The sequence below is a fragment of the Diabrotica undecimpunctata genome, chromosome 10 (genome assembly GCF_040954645.1).
Source record: "Diabrotica undecimpunctata isolate CICGRU chromosome 10, icDiaUnde3, whole genome shotgun sequence".
Lineage (NCBI taxonomy): Eukaryota > Metazoa > Arthropoda > Insecta > Coleoptera > Chrysomelidae > Diabrotica > Diabrotica undecimpunctata.
In genome coordinates this window covers 23,023,037-23,040,046 of record NC_092812.1, presented here as the reverse complement: position 1 = coordinate 23,040,046, position 17,010 = coordinate 23,023,037, and the positions used below count along the sequence as shown (strand labels likewise).

The window sequence follows — 17,010 nt, the reverse complement described above, 5'->3', positions numbered from 1 at the left end:
TAGTCATTTATGCATGTGTTTTTATTGCTTTGTGACAATTAATCACGGAAGTGATAAACAATTAGGACTTTTGTAGGGAAGTGATACCTGTTCTTTTTAAAAATACTTTTTGGTTTGATATGTATGGCTTCGTTAAATGTAGTATTTTGTTTTTTAACTGAAGGTGAAATTAAATTTAAAACATATTTAAGTAAATTGAATCCTATTCATTCTAAAATATCCATAATATTTTTCATCGTCATCAATTAATTCTCTGTATAAAGTCCAGTATTCACATTCCTTATTCCTTTCTCTTAGCATTGGATGTACTTCAAACCTTCTTTTTGACACAGTTTTTCATTTTTCATCGTTAAGTAGAAGAGCAATGGCACATAATTTTTGTCGAGAAAAGCGAGATCATATCTTCACCGAACTAAACTGAAACGTTCTATGTATGAAAATGTGAACGCGCAGCCCAATTACTGGAGTGGAAACGCTACGTGCCGGAAACTATACGTGCACGATAATATTCCGCGACCTTTAGACTTAGGACCTGATCTGCGCAGCTTCGATTAGGTATGAAACCTGCTTGTTCGAGTGGGATATTTTCAAGAATTTGTGGGCCTATTCGGTTTAGGATAAGTCGTTCCAGCAGTTTATAGCAGCAACTGAGAAGTGCTATAGGACGGTAGCTTTCAACTTTATCGTGGGGTTTATTGGGTTTTAATACAGCAACTATTTTGCTCTTTTTAAAAGCTTTTAGTATGTTTCCAGTTCTAAGAATCAGTGAATAGAACGCAGCCAACCATTTTCTTGTCCTTTGACCGCATTGTAGTATGAACTCAGGATGTATCCCATCAAAACCAGGCGCCTTGTCAGTTTTCATGTCTCGGAGAGCTGATGTTATTTCTTCGTTGGTGAATTCGTGGGAGAACCTTGGGTTATGTCCAGATGTTTGACGTAAGTTGTTGAGTTCCTTTTTTATATATTTTGTATGTTCTTTGTCACGTGGAACCCTAGATAGGGTAACTATTCTGCTAGCTATTTGGTCGGGGGACAAAAAGTGGGGTTTTCTAACGGGCGGGGCACTTCCCCCTAGCTTTCTAAGTAGGTTCCAAGATTGTCTGCTCGATCTTTTAAAGTCCATTTTCTCCGTTGTTTTTATCCATTTATCTCTCCGGGCTTCATTTAATGTTTGCAATAGGTCATTAGCTACATCTGGGTCACCATTCTCTCTATAGTCATTGTAGAGTTCTTCACATTCATTATTCCAGCCTGGGATATACTCTTTGCGGTAATCTCTTGGTATGCACTTTTTTGCAGTTGATATCACTGAACCTACAAATCTATCGTAGCTTTCCGGTGTGGCTGGAACCCATCTTATAACTTTATCAAGTTCAATAGAGAATTTTTGCCAGTCTGCCTTCTGAAAATTCCATCTTGGTCTGCGAGTGGATCGGACTATCGGGACCTGGATACCTACTTCATATATTATTGGGCGATGTTGGCTGTGTGAGAAATTCTTCAGGACTTTTCTTGTTATATTGACAGGTTGATTTTGAGAGTTTTGGGTTGAGAAACAGAGGTCTGGGTTGTATTCCTTTCTCCACGCTGCGGATCTAAATGTTCTCCTGTCTTTTGCATTAAATATTAGACTAAGGTTGTTTTCTTCTGCCACTCTACAAGTGCTTCGCCGTTCTGGTCATTGCTGTGATATTTTCATATCGTATAGTGGCTATTAAAATCTCCCATATAAACTGCCGGATGGCAAAGATGAGGCAATACTTCTGGAAGCCACTGGGTTTCTGGGGGCTTGTATATATTAGCGATTGTAAGTTCTTCGATTATTACTGTAATGATCTGAATGTGTGTGTGTGTGTGTGTTTGGTGAGTTGGCTTGGAAACTAGTCCTTTAGCCACAGAATTGTAATGTAAGATATTAGTTTTTAAATAATGTAACCAACTTTAAATAAAAAGTTACATATTAGTTCGTATACTTCTATAATGATCTGAATGTTTCCATTGGTACTGGTGTCCACTAGATGGGCATTTTCTATGTTGCTGCGGATGTATGTTACACAGCCGTATGTTATACAGCACGTCAATGTTATTTTCTAGCAGGATTTTAGGTAGTACCTCACACTTTGATCTACTAAGTGCCTCTATATTTAGTTGGCATATTCGGAGGATTGGTCCAATGCTTCTTGTCATATAGTTCTGAGAAGAACTAGTTTTTGTAACTGTTTCCATGTATATCGATGACTAGGAGATCTTTAAGAGATAGACTAGTCGCCAACTATCGCGCTAGCTCATTTAGCATGACCCAGGGTGCACGTGTAAAATTCTTTTACGGACGCGAGCTAGATTACACCCCTACCGGAACCAAATGAAGTTAATGTGTCAATTAACCATCCTCTACCTGATTTAAATCTGTCTTTAGAGCTGTGTGATCCGCCTCCACTCGTGCCGATTCAAGTTACTCCGGCAACTCAGGTTAATTCATATTCTATTCTATATCATCTGTTAAGGATACATCGGCTAAATCATTTTCTGATGTTGCCCTTCGACCAACTTCCAGCAACAATTTATTGACAAACTTAAGACCATTTCCTAAAGCTGGCGACAGAAAAACAAATACCAAACGAGGAAGAAAAATACGTTCCACTGCAATTCTCACAGACACATCAATCAAAAAAGCTTTAGAAGAGGAAAAAAAGGCAGCACAAGAGAAGAAGGCAGCAGTTACTGCTAGAAAAAGAAAAGAATCGCAAAAAACTCTGCTTCCACTTCAACCATAACGACTATTGATAATGCCAAAGAATATTTATTCAAGAGAAAAATAAAGAAGAAGCGTCCATTAACAGTATCTTCAGATAAAAACTCAGACCAGGATAATGCTTTCTGTCTAGTTTGCATGGAGCCACATTCCAATAGTCGCCCTGGAGAACAGTGGATCGAATGCATTGAATGCAACTTTTCAGCACACTTCAAATGCACCGATGGCAATATTGTGCCATGCAGATGTCAAAACTGCGATTGTGATAAATACTAACAGTATTTCTAACTACAGATTTCTAATTATTTTATTAATTAAAAAAATTAAAGTTGTTTGAGTAGAGCTACTCTGATTATTTTATATGAGTATGTTGGAATACATATATAGAGATCTACAAAAACAGGGAATATTGAAGTAATGTTCACTTTATCTTACGGTAATGCGCATTTTTCAAAACAAGTAAGACTAATCTTAAAAAATTTTAATAGGCGAATTTATGACAACCAACTAGGTCTCTCCTACATTTAAACAAATTTTAAAAAACACTAAAAAAGTTATTAACAATATTCAAAAGGCAGCAATTTTATTGTTCAGTTTGCAATAATTTTTTTGTTTATTATCCGATTTTAATTTAGCATATCTCATTTTGTGTATCTTTTTTTCTGAAAGTTATGAGCAAAATAATGAGTTTGACGTTTTAATTGTTTATTTAAAAATAGTTCTAGTAAAAAATGATGAACTTCTAAATGAGTCTTATTGTATTATCTCATACCACTACACATTTCAACTGTCAAAACCGTCTATATGTGTCGAGTAAATAACATAATTGGCCTCTTGCGTATCTTTATGTCCTATGGATTGTCACAAAAAAACATATACTTCAAAATACATTTCTATCTCATCTGCTTTTAAAATACATAAATATAACCCTTAAACGCAAGTGGTGCTATAATTTTCTCCTGAAGTTTATACTGTCAAGGATGTGCTGACGTTGATTCCGATAATTACACATATTTTCCACCAATGCGTCACTTCACAAAAAAACCAATTCCGAAACTAAAAAAATATACATAACTCAAGGTTATTGCAATCTGCAGCGGTTATTGCCGGATGGCTTTCGTTTGGTAAAACTAGACAAGATCAAGGTCAACATCCAAAACATCACTTTGTAATAATTGTGGAACCACCAAATTTTAAGATCCCGTTAACACAAAGCATACGGTATATTGTATATTCATAGATTACAGAATAAGATGCTCAATTCTTAAAACATTTTTGTAACAGTATTAAATGTTTACGATTTATTGACTATATAATAGATTTTTTATATTTGGCACATTTATAATTAACCGCCATATTGGCATTGTAAGGACCGGCTCTAGGGCTTTGAGCGCCCAGGGCAAAACAAAATTTGGCGCCCTTTCATACATATACAAATTTTCTGCAAATTAAAAATAGCAAAAAAAAACAAAAAATCAAAATTACACAATTAAGAATTGTTTAAAAATTTATTTATTTAAAAAATAATAAAATAGTTATTTACTTATAAGTCGTGCAACATAATGGAATATAATAACGAGCGGATTTGAAAGTAAATTTATACTATTCGTGTTGCATACATGTGACTTATGTAAAATGTAAAAACTATGTAAAATTTCGGCAATAAACTCCCGCGGCTTTTTGGCCGATATGTCGGTTAATGTGTTTTGAGCTAGGGGATAATGGGGTAGTTTTTGGGGATCGGTTAATATACTAATCAACAGCAGTTAATTAGCAGTAAAATATGCCTTAAAGATACTCAATTTTTCTCGGAAACGTCTAGAGCAACAGTTTTTTCTTTCCGTAATAAATAGCAATAAATTAGCAATAATTTATAGTATTGGTCTGAATTCGGCCTTATAAAATGGATATGCTAATTTCAGAGACATGTAAATTTGTGTAATAATTGGATACGCCACGAATCGAAACAACATTTATAATAAAAAACTTTACTAAATACACTCATGGACAAAAATATCGAATATTTTGGAATTTTCAAATTTTTGTTTTTTCAAAATAAATTCTGGTCAATCAAGTCGTTTATTGTAAAATAGAGTTTATTTTAACAATGTTTATTGAACAATTTTATAGATAATTGTGAAAAAAATAAATGTTTAATATTAGGTAAATAAGGTTATTTTACTTTAAACTTAAATGATAATTTAAATTGCTTAAACAAGTCGTTTTAACTGAAAGAAGTGCATGATCAGTAACGAGTATTCCCCCCTCTAGCTTTTATTACTGCTTACATCTTTCTCCGCATGCTTGCAAGTAAATTTTGGACATATCCTTGGGAAATTGCATTCCATTCATCCTGTGCAACAAGCCGAAGGTGCTCTATCGTATTTGGAACGGGATTTCTTTGTCGTATGCTACGTTTTAGGTGATCCCACATGTGCTCTATTGGATTTAAATCCGGGCTAAACGGTGGCCAATCCAATCTTCGAATTTGGACCTCATCAAAATAATTACTCACTATGGCAGCGGCATGTGGTCGAGGATTATCGTACATTAACGTAAGAATCACCAGTCATTCGTCTAATCACTTGCACAAGTGCGGTACGTACCTCCCAACTAATACCTTCCCAAAAAATTATGCCATTAACTCCAAATATGCAAATAAAAATGTAGAAAATATGCGCATAAATATGCACGTGTTTACTCGAAAATATGCAAATATTTTACAAAATATGCATACAAATAAATAAAAAAATCGTAAAATAGTAACAATTTTATTTTAAAAAAAAAAGTATACATAACTAAATATTTCCTACTATTCATTAAGATTTACATTTATTTTAAGTAACTACATCATTTTTAAGTATGAATAAACTTATTTAGAATTATGGTAACAATAAATGACCAAGTGGTGTTCAAAATTTTCTAACAAAAACTTGTGGCTTCTGTCTGAGTACATATATTTATATATGGAAAAACTTCGTTCAACATCAACTGATGTAACGGGAGCATTTTTCAAACTAACCAAAACATTTGGTTCTAAATTAATTGTTTCCGAAATATTTCCAGCTAGAACACTGACTACTTCAGAAAGAATATGGTAACCTTTATTTTTTTCCATAGTAGCTTCAAATTTTTTTAAAATATCTTTTCCAATATTACCTCTAACGTTCCGACAACATGACGCAAATTCTTTTATTAATGCTGTACTTTCGAACAATGACAGTTTTGGTGATTCTAACTGAGTAATTGTTTTTTGAACAATACTAAAATTTGATTTTATAAATGAAAGTTCTTGTTGAAGCAAGTTACTCTGAAAAGTTTGTTTAGAATCCAAAAGAGATTGGGAACTTTCATCTGTTAACGTATCAATTATGTTCTTTATTTTAACAAAATGATCTGCATAAAAATTAGCTGCTTCTAACCATGTTCCCCATCGCGTTAAAATAGGTTGTGGTGGAAGAGGAATGTTAGGTAGCATTTCTTTATAAAGTTGAATTCTTATAGGAGATTTAAGAAATACTTTTTTGACACTGGATATCATGGTATTTACAAGAGGAAACTTTTTTCGTATTTCCTCTGCAACTCTGTTTAATCCATGCGCTACACAAGTAACATGTATTAAATCTGGGAAAAATATTTTTAAATTTTGTCCTGTTTTCACCATATAAGGAGCAGCATCCGATAAAATAAGCAGTAATTTATTAGAAGGAATAGTTGTCGGAAGAAAAAAAGTTGCTAATGTTTCTTGTATAAAACGCGAAATTGTTAAAGCATTTGTTTTCTCAAGTTGCTGGCATGAAATAAGATGAGATTTTGGTAAGGTATCTTCTTTAAGAACACCAATCAATAAATGAGCAATATACTTTCCTGCGGAGTCAGTGGTTTCGTCTACAGATATGTAAAAATAATTATCTGCAATTTCTTCCTTAATATTAATTAACACCGACGAGTATAGCCCGTTCACATTATTTCTTCTTAGAGACCGATCACTTGGAACATTAAGTTTGCAATATTTTTTTAGAAACGAACTAAAATTTACATTTGCTAATTTTGAAAGCGGTATGTTTGCAGACACTAATGCGCGACACAAGTCTTCATTAAAAGTTTCTTGCTCATCTAATTTTTTTGAAGTAGATTGGAAACATTTAGCCATTGAAGTTTGATGTTTTCCTCCTATTTTTCCTTTTTTGCAATGTGTGAAGCAGTTCTCACATGTTGGTCTATCTGAAATTTCTTCTCACATGCTATCTATAAATAAAAATAAAAACCTTTATTTTAACCCAACCTTTAAAATATAAAAATATACAAGGTGTTTTTGGTTAATCAAATAACTGGTTTGGAAAAAAAACACTCGCTAAGTGTTTTAAATGCAGTATTAATCCACAAATTAGTTTTTGTTACTAACCATTAGTATATCATATAACTTATTTTAAAATTCAACAAAAGTTTTTTTTTTGTTAATTCAATTACAATAAAAATAATTGTGTTTTAGAATAGCTGACTTCATAAAAAAAAGTAAAGGTGAAAAATTTTTCTAAATACACACCATTGTATTGTACCATGGACAATTTTTTCTCACTAAAGGAAGCTATTTTTCATTTAAAAACAACCTACGAGTACTAAATTTCAAGTAAATACGTTTATTGGTTTTAAAGTTATTGTTGTTATTAACTAAAAGAATTTAATTTTTTTTAATTTTAACACCCTGTATCTCGAAAAGTAAATAAGTTTGACCCCTCATTAACTATATCGTTTTGTTCAATTTTTCGAGAAGTATCTACAGTCAAACGTTGTAAGTGTCATTTGGAAACACCCTGTATGTATGAAATATTAGATATTTAATAGAAAATATTAGATACTTACAATTTTGCCACAGACTGAACAGTAGATTTTTCCCATATCCATAGACAGCTCTTTATAAGGTTTAATCCAAGTTGAAGCACTGGTTGTTTTAGGCATTATAAAATCACAATTTTCCTTTTTGTTACGCACAACGAGTGTTTACGCTTTGAATATCAAAACAAAAATGATTTACAAATCTGAGCATCAAATTAGTCATGATTTGTCATTTTTTTTGTATTTTGAGAAGAATGTCGTATTAATCATAAGTAGACTTCGGCAAATATGCATATTGCATATTTTGCATATTGTGCATATTTTATGCAAATATTTCATATTTTGGCATATTTGTATAAAAGTTTGCATAAAATGCATAAAAGTTCAGATTTTTATACTGTATTTGAAAATTTTTAAACATACCAATTTATTTCAATTCTTGTATAAAATTGTGTAGTCATTTTAATCAAGAAATGATCTAAGTACGTAATCTCTACAAGTACAAAACATTTACAATTTCAAAGAAGATCAATTTAAGTAGCCCTCAACATTCTTAGAAAGTCTCGGTCACTGAGGCATTCAGTTATTGGATAATCGCTAAGGGTTCGCTCATTTGCATTTTATGATCTAATCCCCAAATCTATCTACAATTTATTGTATCTTAACAGCAGGTAAACGGCTAATAGTTTTTTTCCTAATTTAGGGATTTTCCAAAATCTCCCAGTTTATTGAATTAGGTACCTAAACATTTCTAATTTGATGCTCAGATATGTAAATCATTTTTGTTTTGATATTCAAATCGTAAACACTCGTTGTGCGTATCAAAAAGGAAGATTGTGATTTTATAATGCCTAAAACAACCAGTGCTTCAACTTGGATTAAACCTTATAAAGAGCTGTCTATGGATATGGGAAAAATCTACTGTTCAGTCTGTGGCAAAATTGTAAGTATCTAATATTTTCTATTAAATATCTAATATTTCATACATACAGGGTGTTTCCAAATGACACTTACAACGTTTGACTGTACATACTTCTCGAAAAATTGAACAAAACGATATAGTTAATGAGGGGTCAAACTTATTTACTTTTCGAGATACAGGGTGTTAAAATTAAAAAAAATTAAATTCTTTTAGTTAATAACAACAATAACTTTAAAACCAATAAACGTATTTACTTGAAATGTAGTACTCGTAGGTTGTTTTTAAATGAAAAATAGCTTCCTTTAGTGAGAAAAAATTGTCCATGGTACAATACAATGGTGTGTATTTAGAAAAATTTTTCACCTTTACTTTTTTTTATGAAGTCAGCTATTCTAAAACACAATTATTTTTATTGTAATTGAATTAACAAAAAAAAAACTTTTGTTGAATTTTAAAATAAGTTATATGATATACTAATGGTTAGTAACAAAAACTAATTTGTGGATTAATACTGCATTTAAAACACTTAGCGAGTGTTTTTTTTCCAAACCAGTTATTTGATTAACCAAAAACACCTTGTATATTTTTATATTTTAAAGGTTGGGTTAAAATAAAGGTTTTTATTTTTATTTATAGATAGCATGTGAGAAGAAATTTCAGATAGACCAACATGTGAGAACTGCTTCACACATTGCAAAAAAGGAAAAATAGGAGGAAAACATCAAACTTCAATGGCTAAATGTTTCCAATCTACTTCAAAAAAATTAGATGAGCAAGAAACTTTTAATGAAGACTTGTGTCGCGCATTAGTGTCTGCAAACATACCGCTTTCAAAATTAGCAAATGTAAATTTTAGTTCGTTTCTAAAAAAATATTGCAAACTTAATGTTCCAAGTGATCGGTCTCTAAGAAGAAATAATGTGAACGGGCTATACTCGTCGGTGTTAATTAATATTAAGGAAGAAATTGCAGATAATTATTTTTACATATCTGTAGACGAAACCACTGATTCCTCAGGAAAGTATATTGCTCATTTATTGATTGGTGTTCTTAAAGAAGATACCTTACCAAAATCTCATCTTATTTCATGCCAGCAACTTGAGAAAACAAATGCTTTAACAATTTCACGTTTTATACAAGAAACATTAGCAACTTTTTTTCTTCCGACAACTATTCCTTCTAATAAATGACTGCTTATTTTATCGGATGCTGCTCCTTATATGGTGAAAGCAGGACAACATTTAAAAATATTTTACCATGATACCATGGTATATCATGATACCATGATATCCAGTGTCAAAAAAGTATTTCTTAAATCTCCTATAAGAATTCAACTTTATAAAGAAATGCTACCTAACATTCCTCTTCCACCACAACCTATTTTAACGCGATGGGGAACATGGTTAGAAGCAGCTAATTTTTATGCAGATCATTTTGTTAAAATAAAGAACATAATTGATACGTTAACAGATGAAAGTTCCCAATCTCTTTTGGATTCTAAACAAACTTTTCAGAGTAACTTGCTTCAACAAGAACTTTCATTTATAAAATCAAATTTTAGTATTGTTCAAAAAACAATTACTCAGTTAGAATCACCAAAACTGTCATTGTTCGAAAGTACAGCATTAATAAAAGAATTTGGGTCATGTTGTCGGAACGTTAGAGGTAATATTGGAAAAGATATTTTAAAAAAATTTGAAGCTACTATGGAAAAAAATAAAGGTTACCATATTCTTTCTGAAGTAGTCAGTGTTCTAGCTGGAAATATTTCGGAAACAATTAATTTAGAACCAAATGTTTTGGTTAGTTTGAAAAATGCTCCCGTTACATCAGTTGATGTTGAACGAAGTTTTTCCATATATAAATATATGTACTCAGACAGAAGCCACAAGTTTTTGTTAGAAAATTTTGAACACCACTTGGTCATTTATTGTTACCATAATTCTAAATAAGTTTATTCATACTTAAAAATGATGTAGTTACTTAAAATAAATGTAAATCTTAATGAATAGTAGGAAATATTTAGTTATGTACACTTTTTTTTTTAAATAAAATTGTTACTATTTTACGATTTTTTTATTTATTTGTATGCATATTTTGTAAAATATTTGCATATTTTCGGGTAAACACGTGCATATTTATGCGCATATTTTCTACATTTTTATTTGCATATTTGCCGAAGTCTAATCATAAGTAACAATACAACACTAAAAACTTTGTTTTCAAAACTTCCACAAAATTTATTTTAAATTCTTATCACTACAGCTGTTTCGGCTGATTGCCTTTCTCAAGTGATCTGTTTTTGGCATGGGTTTACAATTTATAGTCTCTAATGAAATAGGTTGAGGAGGGGAGAACTGTTTGTCTCAAGCTGGTCATTCAGAATTATATCTGTGTTTTTTAATTTGTTGATTTCCATAGATTCTAACAAAGATAGCTTAAGGCCTTTATTTTGAATGTGTAGAATTTTAAATTCGTCATTAAAAGAATGATTATGATCTAGAAGGTGAAGTGCGTATGTAGAATCTGTTTTTCTAGTATTGAAAGCCGTTTTATGTTCTGCTATTCGTTTATTAAAATTTCTACCTGTTTGACCAATGTAAGTTTTTGGACAGTCGCCACATTTAAGTTTGTACACACCACTGTGTAAGTGTTTTTTATGTTGGCTCTTGTTGTTTTTAATATATTTGCCTAGGTTGTTATTTGTTCTGAAAGCTGGTGTTATTCCTTTCTTTTGTATTTGTTTGGCTACTTTTGTTGATATTTTGCCTGTATATGTAATCGAGCAGAAGGTACTGGGTTTTTTCTCTGGTGGTGGTCTCTTATATTCTCTATCGGACACATATCACCCTCTGATAAATTGTTGGGTAGGCGATAATGAGACCGTTGTTGTTCATAATGTTGACAGTCTATTAAGATAATATGCTTGATGCTTAAGGATGTGTTACACACCCTCTTATGTGTACGATTTTTTATTTTCATTGTTTTGTCGATGTATATTTCTGCATTTTTCAGAATGATATGGTTAAAGTCCTCTATTAATTTGTCATCGTTGATCTTACATGTTTTAGTAAATTTTAATTTACTGCAAGCAGCGACAGTTAGTGGAATAATTATTAGCAATACCCTTAAAATTCTCTACAAATTTAGCATAATTGTATATCATTAGTGAATTTTTATAAAATTGAGAATCTCTAAACGACTGTTTACATTTTCAGGAATTAGGTTTTTCAAAAGATATAATTTCATTCATTAATTAAGTCCCATTAAACTTAGATTTTTATTGGTCTTTTTAAGCAAATTTAAATTTTTGCAGCATTTGCGTAATTAGTAATCATTATTTAGATTCTTTTTTAAATAACACAAATAATAACCAATTTTAATTTATAAAATCTAAAAAAATAATAAAAGAATATTTTAATTTTATTTCAGTGCTCCTCAAAATTTGTCGCCCGGGTAGTCGCTGGGCCTGCCCGCCCTTTATTAGGCGCTGGGTTGTGTCCTAATATTAAAATCGTTGGGAAAATGGTTCAAACAATTGAACTCAAAAATGGTTAAAAAATAATAATGGAGATCTTTTTTTTTTCAACTATATATTTATTGTATACTTACTATATACTATATTTTATATGTATATCGATATTTATATACACCTACTGTAAGTAGGTAGCTTACATACTTAAAAATTTTTGAATGATGCAAAAAAGTTGTTCAAGGTCAAAGGTTGCAAATATGGGTTTTTACGTTTTTCAGGTAAACGGTAAGCTTTATCATAAAAATACATTAGAAAAAAATTCTAGACCATGCAATCTATAAAAATTGTCTTTATAATTTTTCTCCTAAGAGGCACGGTTTCGAAGATGTAACAATTCAAAAAGATGAAAAATCTGTACACATTTCCACCCCACCTCTGCTGTTGTTACTTGGCGCATTTTTTAACGTGGTTTCTCCAGTAGGCCTATTCAACGATCTATTGTGATCCTGTTTAATTCAATACTGTTCAATAATAAAAAAGGGTTCACGTAAACTCATCACCAATTAGCGTAAATGCCTTCGTAGATAGTACAAACTCATCACCGCGATAAAACCAGGGATTTTAAAATAAACCTGAAGAGATTTGCGAACTGATTATTGGTCTACCTGCACCCCGTGGCAGTTACAGACCTTAAAATGTTCACAAAATTTAATAGAACACAAAAACAAGAAGTGGAACAGATAACAGGCAATCTATCGCATTAGAAACCAGCGCCTTAGGGCAAAAATTCTGCTGATGAGTTTATTTTTCTCCAAAGGATGCTGGTGATCAGTGACCATATCTCGGAGGGTCTAATAATTTTATGGGGGACTATAAAGTGATGAGTTCCCATACGTCCATAAAAACAGTACTATGGGAAATAACGAAAGCGGTGTGGATTCAAAGAAATTTGGAAAATTTAAAAATTATTCACTTATTTTAAATTATACATTAAACTATACACTGCTTCCCCATTCGTCTGGCATTTGTCCAACTTCCATAATTCTATTAAATAGACCTGTTAACCAATTTGTCCCTGTCTCTCCTAATGCTTTCCACACTTCCCTAGGTATATCATCTGGTCTAACTGCTTTTCCTTTCTTTATTTTTTGAATTCCTTGAGCCACTTCTTCGTTTGTTATTTTGGTCACCATTGCTGTTAATGTCTGTCAAATTCTTCATTTAATAACCTGCAAAAGTACTTTTTCCATCTCTTTTTGGCATCCTTTTCATGAATTAGTATTTTACTATTTTCATCTCGGGTACATCTAATATGTTACCTCATCGCTTTGTTATCTGTTACCTTGAATATATTTTTTGCAGTTTTGGGATTAATAGGGACTTTACATTTTATTTATAAGGGTGTCCCAATATACGTTGGCATAGAGCTAAATGTTTAGCTCTATGCGAATTTTTATAAGTGTACCACTATTTTTTGGGCTAACTTGACCGGATTTGGTGTGTTTTAAGGTAGGTTGGTAATTTTTCAGATCTTATTGAATGGCAGAGAACTGCCATTGATTGAAAAAAATTGATTAGGTGAAAAAGATTTTTTTTCACCTAAAGTTTAATTTCCATAGAATTTTTTAAATCCTATCTCATTTTATTTTAGGAATATTTCTTTCACGGTATCCCAACTTTGATCTAAAGCGGGAATTTCGTTATTAAAATAAAAGGAATGTATTTTTCTTCGTATACCTTTTCGTATTTGTTGTCACATTTTAGTCCTTTTTGTGATGTGCGTCGTAATAATTAATGTTGAATATTGGTAGTTCAAGGATAACTGTTGTTTATAAATAATTCAGACAACTTTCTTCGTCAATATTATTTTATGAGACATTTATCAACTACGATTTCGATGCACTGGAGATAAAATGAGAGTTTCCAATATCTCGAAAATTATCTAACTTGACCTAGATCTTGTTATTGTTCTTTCGCCTTTCAGTTATATTTACCTACAGTTCAGGTTCATACGAATTTAGCTGTCAGTAGCAGTTATTTATATACCTTCACATAATCGTTAAATTGTAATACCTTAGTGTTGAATCATACCTCGAATATTTAATTGGCAATCGCAGAAATATATTTCTGAATTTTAGTTATAACGACCAAGGTTTTACTGCCATTCCTTTTCTAGTAAGATTTGAAGTAAGAAATTTGATCTAGCTTGTACCAGGAGTATTGTTTTGCAAAAAGAATAGAAATATGCTTTATTGACACTGAAAATTGTACAATTTTATGAATAAAGCTTAGAAAAAGTCAGAAAATAACAATAACAATTACATTTTACTGAAATTGCGTAAATCGTCAATATCACCAAATAAACAATCCATGACAAAATTTAAATAAATTGCAATTGCATAATAAAACGGTACGAACTAATACTCGTAAGTTAAAATTCCTGAATATGACACCCAAATATAGATAAAAAATACTTTATTTACTTGTACATAAAGGTACTGTAATTTCTTAGTTATTCGTTAAGAAACTCTTCTACTGAATAATCTTTCAGATAGATAGACTTTTGTCATTTACGGAACTTAAGAAAAGATGTTGCAGATTTAAGTGGTAAAGATAGTTTTTTTTTCAGAATATAATATAGATTTCTCAGTGGACGAGAGTTTACCAATTAAGCAAACAATTTCTAAAATATATAAAGAGGGAAGCGTTAAGATCCCGTGATTTTTTAAGTAGCTTTTGCAATGGGCTGTTCTTCTATGGCCAAACAGATACCGTATTGCTCTTTTTTGTAATTTAAAAATAACATCAGATTGGGCAGCTGTACTAGAACCCTAAAAAGGAAGACCATATCGAAGATGAAACTCGAACAGAGAAAAATATGTTATTTTGGAAGATGCTAAATTGATTTCCTTCGAAACAGATCTGTTTCCTTCGAAACAGATCTTATTGCATAGCAGGCTGAGGCTAGTTTCTTACTTAAAAAATCGATATGAAGGGACCATTTAAGTTTGCTGTCTATAAAAATATCAAGAAACTTTACAGAATCAACGATACTGATCTGGCTGTTATTAAGAGACAAGGGTTGAAGAGCTCCTTTATAGAATAATGCTACTGTTTTATCCACGTTAAAAGAGAGTAAATTAGAGTCGGGCCAGGTTTTTATTTTAAGTAGATCAGAAGTTATAGTTGCAATATTAGAGTTTTTCCAGGTGATACTAATATCATCAGCAAAAAAAAATTGATGCAATCATGAGTGTACTCGAAGCATTGCGCAACAGAGGGGATGAACATCGCTGGGCGGCTCTGCTGTTGTTTGATGTTAAGAATGCATTCAATACGTTGCAGTGGAACGAGGTAATGAAGGCAATGGAGGAGAGAGAATGTCCTGGTTACCTGATGAATGTGGTGGCGGAGTATCTGTCCGAGAGAAGGATTATGGTGGAAAAGGGCACGATCGTGGACGTGACGGCCGGGGTACCCCAGGGATCTGTCTTGGGCCCGACGCTATGGAATCTGGCATATGACGGGGTTATGCACTGTGAATACGGAGAGGGTACAACCCCCTTCGCATTCGCGGATGACCTCGCTGTACTGGTAGTGGCTCGGGATGAGCCAGATCTCAAATACCGGGTTAGAACCGCAGGCGGCGTCGTAAAGAAATGGATGACGCAGCACGGACTGAAACTTGCGACAGAGAAAACCGAAGCCATCATTCTGAAGGGGACAAGGAATAGGCAAAATATTGAATTAAAATGTGCGGGAGCATGTCTAACACCTAAGAAACATGTAAAGTATCTAGGAGTGACATTGCACCAGAATGGAAAATGGGGAGAGCACGTGCGGGAGGTGGTCCGGAAGGCTGCGAATAGTACGGCTGCGTTGGGGAGGGTGATGCCGAACATTGGAGGACCCAAATCCGAAAGGAGGAGGGTCTTACACGGTGTTGTACAATCGATCGTCCTCTACGCGGCACCAGTCTGGAGCGAGGCCGTAGAGATAACTGCCTGTAGGAGTCTCATGACACGAGTAGACAGAACAAGTCTGTTGCGAGTGGCATGCGCCTACAGGACTGTGTCTGCGGCAGCCTTATGGACCATCACTGGATGTGTTCCGTTGCATGTTTTGGCGGTGGAAAGAAAAGAGCTTTATGAGAGAAGAGGTCCAAACCTTACTGTGGCCGAGAAAAGACAGGAAAGGGAAAGGTCAGTTCAAAGATGGCAAGAAGAATGGAACAACACGGACGATGTGGCAGAGTGGACGAAAATGCTGATCCCAAACATAAGAGATTGGGTGTACTGTGGCCACAGGCGACTGGATTATTTCCTGACGCAGGTGCTCACAGGACACGGGTGTTTTAGGGCCTACCTCTATAGGATCGGAAAGGCTGATACAGATGAATGCCTATACTGTGGATACTCGGACACTGTGACACATACGATGTTAGATTGCACCAGATGGATAGTGGAAAGGAACAGAATGGAGAGAGAGACAGGTGTGAATTTTGTTACAGTGAGAGAAATGATTGAGAGAATGATTGAAAATAAATTAGTTTGGACTAATATACACAGCTATATCCGTGCAGTAATCAACAAAAAGGAAGAGGAAGAAAGACTGCTAAACCAACGCTAAAGGTAAGAGTGAATGATGCTGAAAGGTGAAGCTAGAAAAGTGGGTCACACTGTGTGAGTTGGAATGCGTGAGTCAGACTGTGGGGAAGGAAGAAATGCCCATCTGGAAATGATGCCGAACTAGGAGCGATGAGTGTCTTCTACGCGCTACCTGGAACGAGACAGGGAACCTCCTTGCTGATGAATAGAGTGTGGATGTGTATGAATGGAGAATGAATGAATAAAGGTAGTGATTCGGAAGTGATGCCGGCCTTACAGCGGCCATTCCGCTTCCGGATCGCTGGATGACAGAGGAGGGTCTGGTTTAGCAGGTAGGCGTTCGGCGTAGACTCGGCGACGAGAGGGCATTTTAAAGTACCTCGGGAACTATCGCCGGGAGTACGAAGAACGAATC

At 33.3% G+C, this 17,010-nt stretch overlaps 1 protein-coding gene across 3 annotated transcripts in view; it reads left to right on the top strand.

Moving 5' to 3' along the window:
- Nucleotides 1-17,010, top strand: part of gpp (DOT1 like histone lysine methyltransferase grappa) — a 131,360-nt gene that overhangs the window by 12,887 nt on the left and 101,463 nt on the right. The window lies entirely within an intron of this gene.